Source organism: Bubalus bubalis, chromosome 2 (genome assembly GCF_019923935.1).
Source record: "Bubalus bubalis isolate 160015118507 breed Murrah chromosome 2, NDDB_SH_1, whole genome shotgun sequence".
NCBI lineage: Eukaryota > Metazoa > Chordata > Mammalia > Artiodactyla > Bovidae > Bubalus > Bubalus bubalis.
In genome coordinates this window covers 67490091-67508475 of record NC_059158.1, presented here as the reverse complement: position 1 = coordinate 67508475, position 18385 = coordinate 67490091, and the positions used below count along the sequence as shown (strand labels likewise).

Genomic DNA, 18385 nt, shown 5'->3' with positions numbered 1-18385 from the left:
ATCAAATTGCCAACATCTGCTGGATCATCAAAAAAGCAAGAGAGTTCCAGAAAAACATCTTTTTCTGCTTTATTGACTATGCCAAAGCCTTTGACTGTGTGGATCACAATAAAATGTGGGAAATTCTGAAAGAGATGGGAATACCAGACCACCCAACCTGCCTCTTGAGAAACCTATTTGCAGATCAGGAAGCAATAGTTAGAACTGGACATGAAACAACAGACTGGTTCCAAATAGGAAAAACAGTATGTCAAGGCTGTATATTGTCACCCTGCTTATTTAACTTATATGCAGAGTACATCATGAGAAACGCTGGGCTGTAAGAAGCACAAGCTGGAATCAAGATTTCTGGGAGAAATATCAATAACCTCAGATATGCAGATGACACCACCCTTATGGCAGAAAGTGAAGAGGAATAAAAAGCCTCTTGATGAAAGTGAAAGAGGAGAGTGAAAAAGTTGGCTTAAAGCTCAACATTCAGAAAACGAAGATCATGGCATCTGGTCCCATCACTTCATGGGAAATAGATGGGGAAACAGTGGAAACAGTGTCAGACTTTATTTTTGGGGGCTCCAAAGTCACTGCAGATAGTGACTGCAGCCATGAAATTAAAAGATGCTTACTCCTTGGAAGAAAAGTTATGACCAACCTAGACAGCCAAAGAACTTCCCTGGTGGCTCAGAGGTTATAGCGTCTGCCTGGAATGCAGGAGACCCGGGTTTGATCCCTGGGTTGGGAAGATCCCCTGGAGAAGGAAATGGCAACCCACTCCAGTACTCTTGCCTGGAGAATCCCATGGAGGGAGGAGCCTGGTAGGCTACAGTCCATGGGGTTGCAAAGAGCTGGATACGACTGAGCGACTTCACTTTCACTTTCAGACAGCATATTAAAAAGCAGAGACATTGCTTTGCCAGCAAAGGTCCATCTAGTCAAGGCTATGGTTTTTCCAGTGGTCATGTATAGATGTGAGAGTTGGACTGTAAACAAAGCTGAGTGCCAAAGAATTGATGCTTTTGAACTGTGGTGTTGGAGAAGACTTGAGAGTCCCTTGGAAAGCAAGGAGATCCAACCAGTCCATCCTAAAGGAAACCAGTCCTGGGTGCTCATTGGAAGCACTGATGCCGAGGCTGAAACTCCAATACTTTGGCCACCTCACGTGAAGAGTTGACTCATTGGAAAAGACCCTGATGCTGGGAGGGATTTGGCGCAAGAGAAGAAGTGGACAACAGAGGATGAGATAGCTAGATGGCATCACCGACTCAATGCACATGAGTTTGGGTGAACTCCGGGAGTTGGTGATGGACAGGGAGGCCTGGTGTGCTGCGATTCATGGGGTCACAAAGAGTCAAACACGACTGAGTGACTGAGCTGAACTGAACTGAGTTATATTTCTATTAAATACCAGTAATCAAATACAATCAAGTTTTATTGTACTTCACTTACTTCCCCTCCAGCATTATTTCTCTAGCACAATGATGATCAACTCTTGTACATTAGAATCACCTGAGAAACTTTAAAACGCACCTGGGCCCCCCCGTGGGGGTTCAGGATTAGCTCTTCTGGGCTGGGGTGCCAGCATCCCCACCTTTTTTAAGATTTGCATTCTAATATGAAACCAAGGTAAGGAACTACTGCTTTAACCCTCTGTGCCTATAGAGTATACAAGGGACTTAATTTTTTTCAAGTAATGCTTGAAAAGTTTAAGTTTGCATTTTCTTAACTAGGTAGGGATTTTTTTTTTTTTTGAACATGTCAAAGTATAGGAGATTTTCAAGTAAAGAAATATTCAGAAATGTTCTTGAGTCTTGGTTAATTAAATTTGTTTAATCATTGGTAAAACAAAGAGGCCTGATCCATATTGCTGTTTGTTCTACAAACTTTCCTAAGGAAAACTAAATGTTTTTAAAGCCCTTCATTTTTTTTTAATGTGCATAGTTTAACTTTTATTTTATACTGAAGTATAGTTGAAATATAATGAAACATACTGAAATACAGCAAAGTGATTCAGTTATACATACACATGTGTTTATCCTTTTTTATTTTCCCATTTATGTTGTTACACAATATTGAGCAGAGTTCTCTGTGCTATACAGTAGATCCTTGTTGGTTATCCATTTTAAATATAGCAGTGTGTACATGTCAATACCAGACTCCTTAACTGTCACTTCCCCCATCCTTCCCCTCTGGTAACCATAAGTTTGTGAGCCTGTTTGTTCTGTAAATAAGTTCATTAATATTAATTTTTTAGATTGCACATATAAGTGATATCCTATAATATTGGTCTCTCTCTCTCTTACTTACTTCACTCAGTATGACAATCTCTAGGTCTATCTGTGTTGCTGCAAATGACATTATTTAATTCTTTTTAATGGATGAGTAATATTTTATTGTACATATGTACCACACCTGTTTATACATTTCTTTGTCAATAGATATTTAGGTTTCTTCCATCTCTTGCTATTCTAAATAGTGCTTCAATGAACATTGGCATATATGTGTCCTTTCAGACTATGCTTTTCTCCAGGTATATGCCCAGGAGGGCTTCCCTGGTGACTCACACTGTAAAGAATCTGCCTTCAGTGTAGGAGACCTGGATTCGATCCCTGGTTGGGAAGATTCCCTGGAGAAGGGAATGGCTACCCATACCAGTATTCTTGCCTGAAGAATTCATGGACAGAGGAGCCTGGTGGGATACAGTCCATGGGGTTGCAAAGAGTCAGACACAACTGAGCAACTAACACTTTTACTTTCTTTCACTGTATGCCCAGGAATGGGATTGCAGGATCATATGATAGCTCTATTTTTAGATTTTTAAGGAACTTCCATGCTGTTGTCCAAAGTGATTATACAAATTTACATTCCCACCAACAGTGCAGGAGGGTAAAGCACTTTGAACAGAGCAAATAAAAGTTACAAACCTGTTTGTATTATGACCACGAAAATGAAATGTGGCCAACAGTGTTGGGTCAAAGATTGCTGCTGCTGCTGCTAAGTCACTTCAGTCGTGTCCGACTCTGTGTGACCCCATAGACGGCAGCCCACCAGGCTCCCGTGTCCCTGGGATTCTCCAGGCAAGAACACTGGAGTGGGTTGCCATTTCCTTCTCCAGGGTCAAAGATTATGTCTTTACAAATCACATAACAGAGTTTTCTGTCCCCTAACATTCTCAGTGTCATATAAACAGACTGTGGTAAACATACTAAATAGAATTTTTTGTACCCTCTGGATAAACCCGAGTTTTATAAGTGCCACTGAAAGACGATTCTTTATCATGCATCAGTGGGACCAGTATTCAGCCTCTCAGTTTTTATACCATTCTCACAGTTGATTGCCTTTCCTGCCACGGTGTTCTGCTCTATATTTTGACTCCCACTGCTTATTGGGTTGTGGTGATGAAACCCTGCTGATTGAAAAAAGAAACTGAAGGAAAATTAAATTGTGACTTTTTAAAAAATCTATTTTCAGGGAGAGAGAAATTACTTACAAGATCTTAGATTTTTTTCCTGGCCTCTTTGGTATTAGCTACATAATTGTTTTCTGTTTGTAATATACCAGAACCTGAACCTTTGTACTAGAACTAAGACTCAAAGTTTTATTAGTATTCAAGCTGTTCGAAAGTACCTTCAGTATGATTGTGTGTGTGCACATGTGCGTGTGTGTATGCACTCAGTTGTGCCTGACTCTTTGCAACTCCATGAACTGTAGCCTGCCAGACTCCTCTGTCTACCGGATTGTCGAGGCAAGAATACTGGAGTGGTTTGCCATTTCCTACACCAGGGGATCTTCCTGACCCAGGGATCAAAACTGTGTCTCTTGCAGCTGGGTTCTTTCCCAGCTGAGCCACTGGAGAAATTGTCAGTATGATTATTTTTTCCCAAATTACTGAAATTCTTTTTCGAATTGGCTATATTGACAAGCTAGAATATAAATTCCTTGATGCCAGGCACCTATCTATCTACCTTGTTCAGTGCATCTCCCCAGTGTCCAGTAAGAATAACTATCACATGCATTTTTAAATAAAAGAAAAATGAAAAATTTGTGATGGAGTATTTCAAGGTACAATATAACCCCATTATGATAAAATTTTTCAAGGATGGAGTAAAGTTGTAATTTAATCACTGAATTTTGCACCTTCACCATTTCTGAAACCTTGTTAAATGTTGTAGAGAGAACTCCTACCAGAAGTATAAAACCCTTAGCAAAATGATCCTAATGATTCTGAGAATTTTTCAGGCCTCTCTCTAATCTGTCATTAATATATTTTAAAGATGTGCTTAAAAGTAAATAAAACTACCAGCAAAGAAAAATTCGTACATGTATTAACTTTAAAACAATCTAAAATTAATCTCTATCAATTGTGGGATATTTAATTTTTCAAGAGCCCAAATATTCTGGAAATATGATTCTACTAGATTATCCCTAGGAAATATTGTTATGCAGACAAGTTCTGCATAATAGGATTGTGTTATGCAGCATCCTGTTAAATGGCAACAAAATATAAAAGTCATAAACTCATTTGCCAGGATTCTAAATGAACTCTCTTTGAATCCTGGTTGTTCTGTTAGGTTGGGGCAAAAGTAATAGCCATTTTGCATTGTTGAACTATGCTGTTTGATGTTAGAATACATTCTTAAATGTGATTATGCTATATATCATTTTAAGGTGCACTTCTCACTTTATGTTTTTTGTTAATAACTTATTCCTTTATGCTTATTTTATGTTTATTTTAGACTATAGAAATGATGGTAGGCAAAAAGTATATTCATATGATTTTTTTATTCGAGTTCAAAATGAGCTGTAAAGCAGCAGACAACTTGCAACATCAACAACGCATTTGGCCCAGGAATTGCTAACGAACATACAGGGGAGTAGTGGCTCAAGAAGTTTTGCAAAGGAGACAAGAGCCTTGAAAATGAGGAGCTCAGTGGCCGGCCATCAGACGTTGACAACAATCAATCGAGAGCAATCATGGAAGCTAATCCTCTTACAACTATGTGAGAAGTTACGAAAGAACTTGTCGAACATTCTATGATCCTTTGGCATTTGAAGCAAATTGGAAAAGTGAAAAATCTTGATAAGTGAGTGCCTCATGAGGTGACTGAAAATCAAGAAGCTGGTCATTCTGACATGTCATCTTCTCTTACTGTATACAAAAACAATGAACCATTTCTCCTTCAGATTGTGACATGCCATGAAAAGTGGATTTTATACAGCAACCAGCAATGACCAGCTCAGTGGTTGGACCGAGGAGAAGCTCCAAAGCACTTTCCAAAGCCAACCTTGCACCATAAAAGGTCATGGTCACTGGTGGTGTGCTGCCCATCTTATCCACTAGAGCTTTCTGAATCCCAGCGAAAGCATTACATCTGAGAAGTATGCTCAGCAAATCGATGACACGCGCCGAAAACTACAGTGTGTGCAGCCGGTACTGGCCAACAGAAAGGGCCCAATTCTTCATCATGACAACACCCAAGCACACCTCACACAGCCAGCACTTCAGGAGTTGAACAAATTGGGCTGAGAAGTTTTGCCTCATCCATCATATTTACCTGACCTCTCACCAACTGACCACCACTACTTCAAGCATCTCGACAACTTTTTGCATGGAAAATGCTTCCGCAAACAGCAGAAGACAGAAAATGCTTTCCAAGAGTTCATGGAATCCCAAAGCATGTATTTTTATGCTACAGGAATAACCTTATTTCTCATTGGCAAAAATGTGTTGATTGTAATGGTTCCTATTTTGATTAATAAAGATATCTTTGAGCCTAGTTATAATGATTGAAAATTTATGATCTTAAACCACAATTACTTTTTCATCAACCTAATAATTACTAGCTGTATGGCTATATGGTTACATAACTTCTCTGCATCTCAGACCCTCCCTTATTAAAATAGGAAAAGTAATGATACACAGTATTGTAGGGATGTGGTAAGAAATAACTTAGGTAACAGCTATAAAGCAGTTCCTATATAGCCTTGATGAAAGTGAAAGAGGAGAGTGAAAAAGTTGGCTTAAAACTCAACATTCAGAAAACAAAGATCATGGCATCCAGTCCCATCACTTCATGGCGAAAATTAAAAGATGCTTACTCCTTAGAAGAAAAATTATGACCAACCTAGACAGCCTATTAAAAAGCAGAGACATTACTTTGCCAACAAAGGTCCATCTAGTCAAGGCTATGGTTTTTCCAGTGGTCATGCATGGATGTGAGAGTTGGACTATAAAGAAAGCTGAGCACCGAAGAATTGATGCTTTTGAACTGTGATGTTGGAGAAGACTCTTGAGAGTCTTTTGGATTGCAAGGAGATCCAACCAGTCCATCCTAAAGGAGATCAGTCCTGAATATTCATTGAAAGGACTGATGCTGAAGCTGAAATTCCAATACTTTGGCCACCTGATGCGAAGAGCTGTCTCCTTAGAAAAGACCCTGATGCTGGGAAAGGTTGAAGGCTGGAGGAGAAGGGGACGACAGAGGATGAGATGGTTGAATGGCATCACTGACACAATGGACATGGGTTTGGGTAAATTCCAGGAGCTGGTGATGGACAGGGAGGCCTGGCGTGCTGCAGTCAGTCCATGGTATCGCAAAGAGTTGGACATGACTGAGCAACTGAACTGAACTTATATAGTCAATATTCAATTTAATATAATGTTCACTATCAATATTATTGGTTACATGACCATGTGAAGTTATATAACTGTTTGTGCAAGCAGAACTGTGCACTACCCTTCACAATAGTAGAAAGTCCAGCTTTAGTCATTAATTTCTTCAGCTAAAAAATCACATTAGTACAGCAGGGCTAACTTGTTTTTTGTTCTCTGAAGTGATTGCTGCTTAATCACTGAGGGCATAGAGTTAATGGGCTGATATACAAATGCAAAGCCTAATATTCTTAGTTAACAACAAAAGCATCTGTATGAATCTAGTGTTTATATCATCACAGTAGTCAAGATTTATAAAAATTTACTCTCTTCTAGACACTCCATATGGGTAATTTCATTTAATCTTCACAATAACTCAATGATAGAAGTATACTATTATTTTTCCTTTTATGGGTCAAAGATCTGAAGACTAGAGAAGTTATATATACTTGCCCCGAGGCCTGAAGTTTACCAGTATGAAATACTAATTAGAACTGAAAGTTAATCACAGAAAATCATACATTACATTATAGTGTAAACATACAGTATTTCTAAATGTATAATATGTATGTTACAGGATTTAAAATAATTTACATAGTTATTTAAATATGTATTTTAAGATTTTGACTTAAATCAGTGTTCTCGAAATATTTTCACATGGGATTGTGGCTAATGTAGTTAGCCCAAGGGGCGACTGTGTACCTAGGCCTCGTGTGTCTTGTGATGGTGTTCAGGCACACCTATTAAGACCCTTTGAAGTGAAACTCCTAGGATGTTAGTATGAAATAGCTTGCTTGATCACTAAAATGGATCCTCATATACTGAATTTTTGTGTTTTTATGGCATTCTTTCATTGACGGCACCTACCTATCATTTTAAAAAGTAAATATTAACTGTATTTGGGATTGTGCATTCTTTGATTTCCTTTTTTTCCTTGAACCTATCACACACAGTTCTGGGCTTTATATATAAGTCTTTTAAAGCATTATACCTGAAGAGGCTGATGGAAATATGGGTGCAATGGTGTTTGTAATGAAATGAGTCATATGCTTTCAGAATAGTAGGAAGGTCAAATTGATGAGCCATCTGATACCACCTGTTACTATTGTAAAACCACCAGCTGTAAACAAAAAATATGGACATATAGTGAAAATTGTTTTATATTTGGATTTTAGTGGATTGGAAATGAACATAAATTCTTCCATTAGAATAAGCATGTTTAGGGACATTCACAGTGGTGGCAAGGAAGCATTCTATCTGAAACATCAATTTTGAAATGTACAAGGACTACTATGGGAAATGTTGAGCTTTTTAAAACAAAGCAGGAAGGCATTGGATAGACAGAAACATCAATGCAGGTGGTAGATGAAACTGCAGAAGTTGCGGAAGTCTTGTTTACAGTGTGTTCAACGTCAAAGTTAGAGTTATTCGAGTTATTGATGACACACCCATTACTGTTTGGCTGCCAAACAGTGCAAATAATGCTCTCCGGAACAAAGCAAAGGAAAAAAAAAATCCTGTGGAGCAACTCTGTCAAATGTAATAATTTATCAAACAATGACAGAGGTAGTCCAAATATGGGGCTCCATTTGTTGTGTTGATTACAAAAGAGTCCATAATACTCCCCGGAGTCTCTAAGATGAATTCTCTGATATAGCCACTCAGCTGATCTTTTGGTGTTTGTGAGATGTGATTTGGATAAAGCAGTCCAAGAAGAAATATTGTTTGGCCATTCTTTATTAACTCTTAGAACTGGGAAAGAAATTTTAAAATTATTGATAACTTCAAGGTGAACAATAGCACACAAGTGATGTACTGGGTTATGCATAGATGGTGCTAAGGCAGTGGTACCTAATGAGAACAACTTGTTCCGTATGTTTAAGGTGCTGTTCTGAAAATAAGATCCACTAGCTATGTCATGCATCCCAAAGCTCTCCCTACCAGAGATGTTTTTAAAATTTAAGGGAAAGAACCAAATGAAGCTATGCTGCTAAGTCGCTTCAGTCGTGTCCGGCTCTGTGGGACCCCATAGACGGAAGCCCATGAGGCTCCCCTGTCCCTGGGATTCTCCAGGCAAGAACACTGGAGTGGGTTGCCATTTTATATAAATAATTGTCAATTATACTAAGGACAGACAAATTGAATGCTCTATTTTTGTCTCAGCTTTGAGAAAGTATTAGCAATGATTACAAACAATTACTATTTTCTGTGATAATTTGGAGAAAAACTTCATGTCTTTCATGATAAGATCTACACAGTGAGTAGGAACATATGCATAATTTAGATTGACTTTGCAGATCAGCACGTCAGTGATATATTTTCTCTCCTTTGAATAGACTAAATTTGTTCTTTCAAGGTAAACAAAATGTATTATTATTGCACATGAAATCAGTACTGAATGTGACAGTTGCAGGTCTGGATCTGGGACACATGCCTTGGTTGGAGTTGCCGCTGTTGCTCAGTTGCTAAGTCGTGCCCACCTCTTTGTGACCCCATGGACTGCAGCACACCAGGATCCTTTGTCTTTCACATTTTCCCAGAATTTGCTCAAATTCATATCTGTTGAGTCAGTGATGCCATCCAACCATCTCATCTTCTGCTGCCCTTTCTCCCTTTGCCTTCAATCTTTCTCAGAATGAGGGTCTTTTCCAATGTGTTGGCTGTTTGCATAGGTGGCCAAAGTATTGGAGCTTCAGCTTCAGCATCAGTCCTTCCAATGAATATTCAAGGTTGATTTCCTTTAGGATGTACTATTTTGATCTCCTTGCAGTCCCAGGACTCTTAAGAGTATTCTCCAGCACCACAGTTCAGAAGCATCAATTCTTTGGTACTCAGCCTTCTTTCTGGTTTAACTCTCACATCTGTACATAACGACTAGTTGGAGTAAGCTAAATTATTATATTAATCTGAATAACCTTGTAAACATTCATTAAAAGAAGTCACTGAAAATATTTTGAAAATTATGAAATAGTCTTTTGATAAATATCTCCATAAACACTTGTCCATGGAAAATGACTGGTAAGTAAGTAAACCCACAGTTTCACAACCATGACATATTCTGTTAACATACATTCTGCAAATGGTTCTTTCTAAAAGCGTGCTGACCTAAAGTTACTTATGAAATTTTATTGCACTATGATCTATGAAAATGGCTTATATTGGTCGGTTATACTTGTATTGGTTGTTTTGAGGTTAGTATATATGATCATTTTTTGGTAAATTTTTCAAAGACAGTTGAAAAATGGAGACTCCCTCCTTATAAGGTATAGAACTCTTGATATAACTGTTAAATAAACTTTAGGAATGGTATCATTCATGTCCTCTATAACCTTAATCATTTTTATCTGATGTTCTTTAAAAAAAAACTGTGAGTTAAAGTTTCCCATTACTTTTCTGTGTTTTTTCTTTAGTTTTACTTCATAAATACTTTGATACTAAATTATTCAGCATTTTATGATTACAGCAATTATACTGTCATATTAGGCTTTGGTTGTCTTTAAAGCAAGTTGAACTGCTACATAAATAAATAGTAAGATTATCCAACATTTTCCTTTTATTCACTGAGTTTCATTATGTGTATCGCTTATAGATATTTTGTATGTAGCATATAGATTTTCATTTTTTTGACCAAATGTTGGAAATCTCTTTATTTCAGTAATATATTTATCCTATTCATCTTGTCATTTTTTAGGCTGACTCTCCTTCCCACTCCTTCTTTCTCTTTTACTTTAGTTTCATCTTTTAATTTTTTGCTTCTCAGTGTTTTTTGTTTATTTTCCTTTAGCTGTATTATCTAAGATTTCTTTCATTTATTTCTCTCTTGTAATTTTAATGTATAAGATTTGCATTTAGACATCTGTTAAATACTTTTTGAAAAACTCTGTAAATGTTTATTTTCTAAGTTACTGACTTCAAAAATTAATCAGCTGTGTTTCTGATATCATGGCATCCCACCTTCTCAGACTTGTGATGCTTTTATTTCCTTCCCCCTTTAAAAAAGTTTTACTTATTATCATTCTCCCTTCAAATGTACAATTCTTATCTGCTTTTAAGCAAGTTCATATCTCACCTATAAAAAGGAATCTTTTTTCCATGACTGCACATCTCTCCCTGCAACTGCATCCTTTCCTTTCCTCACTATCAAACTTCTTAAAAGATAATTGTTGATACCAACTCCCATTTCTCACCTCCTGCTGCTGCTGCTGCTGCTAAGTCGCTTCAGTCGTGTCCGACTCTGTGCGACCCCATAGACGGCAGCCCACCAGGCTCCCCTATCCCTGGGATTCTCCAGGGAAGAACACTGGAGTGGGTTGTCATTTCCTTCTCCAAGGCATGAAAGTGAAAAGTGACAGTGAAAGTGAAGTCTCCCAGTCGTGTCTGACTCCTAGTGTCCCCATGGACTGCAGCCTACCAGGCCCCTCCATCCATGGGATTTTCCAGGCAAGAGTACTGGAGTGGGGTGCCATTGCCTTCTCCGTCTCACCTCCTGGGCTTCTACCAAATTACTCTCCCAATTCTCCTCTTTCCTCTTGGTGGCTGCTTATTTGTCTTTTTTTATAAAGTTATATTCCTGTGGGTTCTAGGTTCCTTATCTCCTCTTTCTAGGACATCCACGCCAAGAGTTCCAAATGACACATGCGCAGATGACTTGCAGATATATCTCTCTAGTTCCAGACATTCCTGCTTGGACTCCAGATCCATGATGAAACTGCCTTCTTCATGTCTCTAGGACATGTCACAAGTACATTAAAATCAGTATCTCTACAACTGAACTCTTGACTGTCCTCCCTGAACCCACTTAGGCTCTCATCCCCTCAACAAAGAGAGCCTTGAGAGAACCAAGAATGAATGGGAAGAAATGAGATTGTGTCTGGGGCCCAATCACCAGCAGGCTTGGAGGTCACAGTGTTTGGATTTTACTTTGAGATGCAAAGCCATCTGACAGTTTTAAATAGGGAAGTATTAACATTTGTATTTTTAAGGATTGCTCTGTCAATGGAGGAGGTTGGCAAGAGCAGAATAGGAAGACCAGGTAGAAGCCTGTTGCAGAGGTTTGGGTGATAGGCAGAGGCCCGTAAGAGGAGGTAGCAGTGGAAGAGACCAAATGTGGTCGGATTTCTGATACTCTTTCAAGGTAAATTAAACAATATGTTGGCTTCCCAGGTGGTGCTAGTGGTAAAGAACACACCTGCTGATGCAGGAGACCCAAGAGAAGCAGGTTTGATCCCTGGGTCAGGAAGATCTCTTGGAGGAGGGCATGGCAATGGGCTCCAGTATTCTTGCCTGGGAAATCCCACAGACAGAAGAGTCTGGCAGGCTACGGTCCATAGGGTCACAAAGGGTTGGATGTGACTGAAGCATGCATGCACGTGTTGATGGATTAGATTTAGAAAATAAGATAAAGAGAAGAATCCAGTACAAGTTCTGTGTTTTTGTTGTCATTTTCTGATGAAGAAAACCTGCAGAAGGGCAAAGGTGCAGAGCAACTGGAATCAGGAGTTGAGTTTAAAACGTGATGCTATGAGATGCATATTAGACATCAGCTACTTGAGTTGGCAAGGGGATTCACAAATCAAGTTCAGGGTAGAGGTCAGAACTGCAGATACAAATTTGAAAGTCATCAGCATAGGTATGAGCTTTAAAACCACTTGAGGGACCAGTGTAAATTACCGATGAGAAGTGCAAGCTCTGCGCAAAGAAAATTGGTATAAAGAAAGAAAGAAAGAAAATTGGACTGCTTGTGTGTGTGTGCGTGTGTGTGAGGGTGGGAAGGAATGTGTGTGTGTGTGTGTGTGTGTGTGTGTGGCAGCCAGCTATGATTGATATTGGTATTGTGACAGAAAACTCATCTTTAAGTAGAGTTTGGTCATCGTTTCTTTCAGAGCCTGTCTTTCTTGATAGTCGCTAGTACTCCAGATTAGAGGCTACTTTATGATTCATAAAGAGCTTCCTAGTGTCAACTGCACCCTTCCCAGTACATGACACTCCTGACTTGGAGTTTGATAAGGCTATGCATTTCTCTCCTTCCAGCTCCGATGGGGTATTTAAGAATGAGAGCAAGTTTCTTCAGTGTTGTCGGCCCCTATCTCTCCCATGGCCTGCCCTCACCTCACCTCTCACCCCTCCAAATCAAGGCATGTCTGTGAGTACTTAGTAGAGTTCATGAAAATGTATTTCTTTCTTTCCACCCACAATCCCTCATTCTGTTAGGAAGAGCATTGATGTTTTATTCTGTTTGTTTCTGTCTTTGCTATATTTAAATATGATTCCTAAAGGGAGGTTTGTGACACATTAATTTTGAAGAGACTTCATAAGCGGATGAGGGTTGTGGTTTATTAATCTGTTTTCTAGTTAAACTCCTTAACAGATACATCCCACTTGTAAGAAAACCGAGGCATTAGATGGTAAACAACTTTCTTTAAGATCACATAGCCAGTGAGTGAGACCTTGTTAGACTTGGCATGCTACAAAATCAAAGTGTGTGATTAATTTATAAAAAGCATAATAGTTCTATCCCTACTCTTCAGATATTTTTCTGTTGATGTGACAGAATTTTAGTTTTCTGGATAAAGATACTAAAGAGATAGTACCAAGGTATTGTTGTTGTCTTTATGAATTAATTTATGTTACTCTAAGAAATTCACAGCCATGTTTCAAGTCAAGACATTTAGGCTTTGTAGAGAACTTTCCATCATGAATGTATGTTACTTTTGAATTTTGAATTCTATAGAGACATAAACATTTTATCTTGATAAATACCTGCCTGAGGAACTGAAGGGTTTTTCACTTCATACGGTTGAATTCATTAGCACAGCATATACACCTTCCATGAGCAGGCTACCTGTCTCTCCAGCTTCTCTCTTTGCAGGTCTCATCCTCACACCCTGCTGTCTGGCTGTGTACTTAATCAGCAGCGTTCTCCTAACATGCCAGACTGTCTCCTACCTCTGTGCCTCGATTCATATGTTCCCCACTTGTAATGCTCTTTGCTCTGTTGGTCCCTGCAAGAACAACACCTTCCAAAATTTAATCCAAACATCATCTGCTTAGGAAGTCTTTCCAATCACTATTGCTCCTCATTGTACCCTGTCAAACTCCCTTTCATACCCTGTAAATGCCCCTAACATAACAATCATCATTTTTACTCCACTTTTTTCTTTACATGTCCTTCTCTCACACTAGATTTTGAGCTGGTGTGTCTAATTAATATCAATGTCCCTACACTGTTCAATGTAATAGAAGATGCTTAGTAGCATTTTATTATATGCAAAGATGATATCCAGAATCTTCAGCAGCCGTACTGAATGAGAAATGACCAATCTTAACAGATATTTAAGTTATAATATTGGTGCATATCAGCTAAATATCAGCTCATCAAATTTTGCTTTATTTCCATTTCACACCTTCTTCATTATTATTTTGATCTTTATGGATCTGGTAAGATAATATACAGCCAATAATTCTATAGCTAAGTACATAGCTTTTTTTCCCCCCCCCAAAAAATCTGTTTTCCTACAACAGCTATGGTCTACACTCCTACTGTGTCAAATTCAGTCACAGGATCTTATTAGATCTTCATATTAAAGCATCTGCCAAGTTATTTAAGAGAACTGCATTTTGTCTGCCTTATGAATTGTTGGTTTTGACACTCCCTATATAGTTCTACATCATATGAAGCACTGACACACCAGTTGGATCACTGAGAACAGTGAAATTATAAGCCTTTTATTGAGGGATTATTTCTACAGCAGCCAGAACTATCTTACTCCTTAGTAAATGATAAGTGAAAATCCACCATCAGTTTGTGGCCCACATTATTACAAGGAGAGAAACCAACCTGTAAGACCAAGGCATCCATGGGTGCTTAAAGAAGGTGCTTGTTTTTGATTTAGTGATGCTCTTCTTCTGGAAACATTTAACAAGAGTTAAGCTGAAACAAAAGTAAAGAATTATATGGTATTTTCTGTGATCCCCAAAGAATGGTATACAGATATGGATTTTAGCATCATATTATGAGACAGAGCCTTTTAGAATTTCAGCATGTAGGATCACAAATCATCCCCAAAGCTACTTAATCTGTAGAAAGTATTTACAACAAGCTAATGCCCCCTAGAATAAAAGGGAGCATTTAATGTGGCAGACCATGATGGAGGGGAAGCAATAAAAGAGAAAGCACAGCTTGAAGTGCAGTATAACTGGGTGACTTACACCTCCCCACCGAAGGCAGCAGACTTGCAGTTACGGAACTGCTAATCTGTTCTACTGTTTTTTAATCAGATGTTGGCATTATCTGCCACTAATTGCTTTTTCATTTCCACTTGTAATTATTCCATTGCATGTTTGTAGTGAGAAGCTGAAAATGAGGCAGATCACTGAGAAAGAATTAATTGTTAATGAATAATCATCAGTAGGAAGCCAATTTCATTATCTTCAAAGAGGTAGCCAGAGATTAACCACTAGCTGTGGTTCTCCTACTTTCTGTGCATGACTGTAAAGTAATCACAAATAATCACGCCCTCCAACTTCATCAATTATTTTCTATTATGTGGATTGATACCCATTTTTGTCTTTGTTGTTTAATGATAATGGCAGTATTCATGCTGGGGAGTGCTAATTGGAAGGTGTTACATTCAGTGGGCTCTAGGCCTAATTATTAGAGCATCTTCTTCATTAGCACATGATCCTTCAAGGGTTGCATGGTGGGAGTTACTAATTTTTCCAAGTTATAAGACTATTGTAATAGGAAACTTTTGCATGTCCTTATGCCGAGTAACACACAGAAAATCTTCGTCTGGTCAAAGTTGTGTGGCTACCAACAGAGATTTTCTGTTTAAGTAAAATAGAACGTTTTAACCTGATAGAAGTCTTTGAACACAAAGCTCATTTCTGCCCTAGGAGCTCGGTCTGCCCAGGACTGTTGATGAGCTTTCGCTTCTGCTTTGTTTCTGAACTAAAACTTGTTCTTCAGAACGGCTCGCACGGCCCCCTGGGATTATGACAACTCTCAGCCGAGCTCTGCCAGCAATTAATAGAAATACTATGAGGTGAGTTTGAAAGTCAGGATGGAAGCTTCCGAATGCTTGTTGCCAGAGTGGCCAGTTGATGTCACTCGCAGACTTAGGGAGAACATAAACATGCAGCTTGATCGCATGTTTGCATGCGTGCTCAGTCGTGTCTGACTCTCTGTGACCCCGTGGACTGTATCCCGCCAGGCTCCTCTGTCCATTGAGTTTCCCAGGCAAGAGTACTGGAGTGGGTTGCCATTTCCTCCTAGTAGGGGATATCCTGACCCAGAGATTGAACCCACATCTTCTGCGGCTCTTGCGCTGCAGGTGGATTCTTTACTGCTGAGATACCTGGGGAGCCATAGGGCTACCTAACTTGTCAAGGCTCCTTCACGCGCATTGACTGTCAATGGCCTTTCACAGAGCAGTAGAATTTGCTGCTTACAGATGTGCTATAGCCCCAGGAACTGTCGCAGAAAACCTCCTGTCCAGACTAGTATGGGTGCATTCTCCTGTCTCCCTTTCCATGAGGCACTACAGTTCTTTAATTAGTGTGGCAAAATAGCTACCCTTACAATGGGAAAGAACTTCTTCAGTGCTTGCAATCACTCCCAGGCAACCCAGGCCTCATTCCTAACTAGACCCACAGCTAAAGACAGCATGTATGGTGGTGCAGCAGTCTCAAGTGTATTGGGTGGCATGTTTTTCAAACATCTCCAGGAGAGAAACTTGCAAAGAGATAGAAACATTAGATGTAGTTCAAAGAGTGTAGGCTTTGGGGTTAGTTCTGTGAGTTGGTGTACATTATTTAACCTCTCAGAAGCTCAGTTTCCCTCATTCAGTTCAGTTCAGTTCAGTCACTCAGTCATGTCCGACTCTTTGCGACCCCATGAATCGCAGCACGCCAGGCCTCCCTGTCCATCACCAACTCCTGGAGTTCACTCAGACTCACGTCCTTCGAGTCAGTGATGACATCCAGCCATCTCATCCTCTGTCGTCCCCTTCTCCTCCTGCCCCCAATCCCTCCCAGCATCAGAGTCTTTTCCAGTGAGTCAACTCTTCGCATGAGGTGGCCAAAGTACTGGAGTTCCAGCTTCAGCATCATTCCCTCCAAAGAAATCCCAGGGCTGATCTCCTTCAGAATGGACTGGTTGGATCTCCTTGCAGTCCAAGGGACTCTCAAGAGTCTTCTCCAACACCACACTTCAAAAGCATCAATTCTTCCACACTCAGCTTTCTTCACAGTCCAACTCTCACATCCATACATGACCACTGGAAAAAACCATAGCCTTGACTAGACAGACCTTTGTTGGCAAAGTAATGTCTCTGCTTTTGAATATGCTATCTAGGTTGGTCATAACTTTCCTTCCAAGGAGTAAGTGTCTTTTAATTTCATGGCTGCAGTCACCATCTGCAGTGATTTTGGAGCCCCCCAAAATAAAGTCTGACACTGTTTCCTCATCTATTTCCATGAACTGATGGGATCGGATGCCATGATCTTCGTTTTCTGAATGTTGAGCTTTAAGCCAACTTTTTCATTAGGTTTCCCTCATTAGGTTGTTATAAAGGTGAATGAGGTTGCATGTAAAATATAATGCTAAACTCAAGGTCTGGCATCTGATCCACGCTTGCCTTGGTTAGAAGCAGATCAGGAAGAACCTTAATTGTCTAAGTAAAAGGTTGTTTTCTGGAAATTAAATTAAAAAAGGTTCCAGAGAATATTAAGAATATCACACAAGTTCTGCAACAGGCAGATCCTGAAAAGTCAATGACTAGGTATAAGAGCATTTATTTCTTCCTCATAAAAACCTGCTGTGAAGTAGTTATGTCTTTCTTCTTTGCAGTCAGCTGGGTATCCAGACTCCCTTAATCCAATGGTGTTGCCCTCTGATACCACAGCTTCCCAAATCACCACGGAAGGGAAAAGAGAGATGGCTGAGGCATAGTGGCTGTCGTGTACCTTCACCAGACATGATGGTTGCATCAGCTCATATTCCCATGTGCTGGAATACAGCCATGTGGTTCCAATCTAGTGACTGGAGACTTGTGGTCCTTCCCCATGACTGGTGTGACAAACAGCATCACGTATTGTATCTGCTATGGTGTGCAAAGAGTAAAATAAATGAGAGATTAATTTGAAAAGATTCTACTGAGAGTTCATAGAGATGGTTGGGAGCAGAAGAAAGACTAGAATCCAAGATGCTCTTCAGAAGAGTATTAGAATCACAGAAGGAAAGAGATCATGTAAGAATAGTTTGGAAACCATGATTAAAAATGTCCGACGTTTCTAATGTCAGAGTCATTATGTCTAACGTCGGAAAGAAGTCACAGACATAAAATTCCAAGCTGACACAGAAGTTGAGTAGAAACACTGGCTTTGTATAAAGAGACTAGGTATGGCTAATGAGAGTGGGAAAAGCATATCAGGTGGTCTTCAAAGCAGACTAAGTTATATAGCAGATCACTGCTGATATGATCAGGGGAGGAATAACCATAAACAAGAGGAAAATATACCTCCAGAAGACCTGGACATTCAAATGTTTGGGAGAAAGGTTCAAATGTTTCCTGTAGAGTCACTGATGAGAAGTTTCAAGCTTTTAGGCATGTGAAGAGGGTCTCTGAATTGTTGTGTGGTGAAGATCCTACTCAGAACTTCTCTCTTGAATACAGTAATACTATAATTTTTTTACATAGTGACTTTTACTCTAGCACAAAACAACCTTCCAAGCCCAAT

At 39.4% G+C, this 18385-nt stretch overlaps 1 long non-coding RNA gene across 1 annotated transcript in view; it reads left to right on the top strand.

Annotated features, from left to right (window-relative positions):
• The window catches only part of LOC112581545, a 37286-nt gene extending 19148 nt beyond the window's left edge, over nt 1-18138 (top strand). Inside the window, exons 3-5 of the long non-coding RNA XR_006546811.2 lie at nt 12677-12788; nt 15542-15690; nt 17496-18138. This is a non-coding gene — a long non-coding RNA (uncharacterized LOC112581545). The remainder of the gene's footprint in view (nt 1-12676; nt 12789-15541; nt 15691-17495) is intronic.
• The last annotated feature ends 247 nt before the right edge of the window (nt 18139-18385 follow it).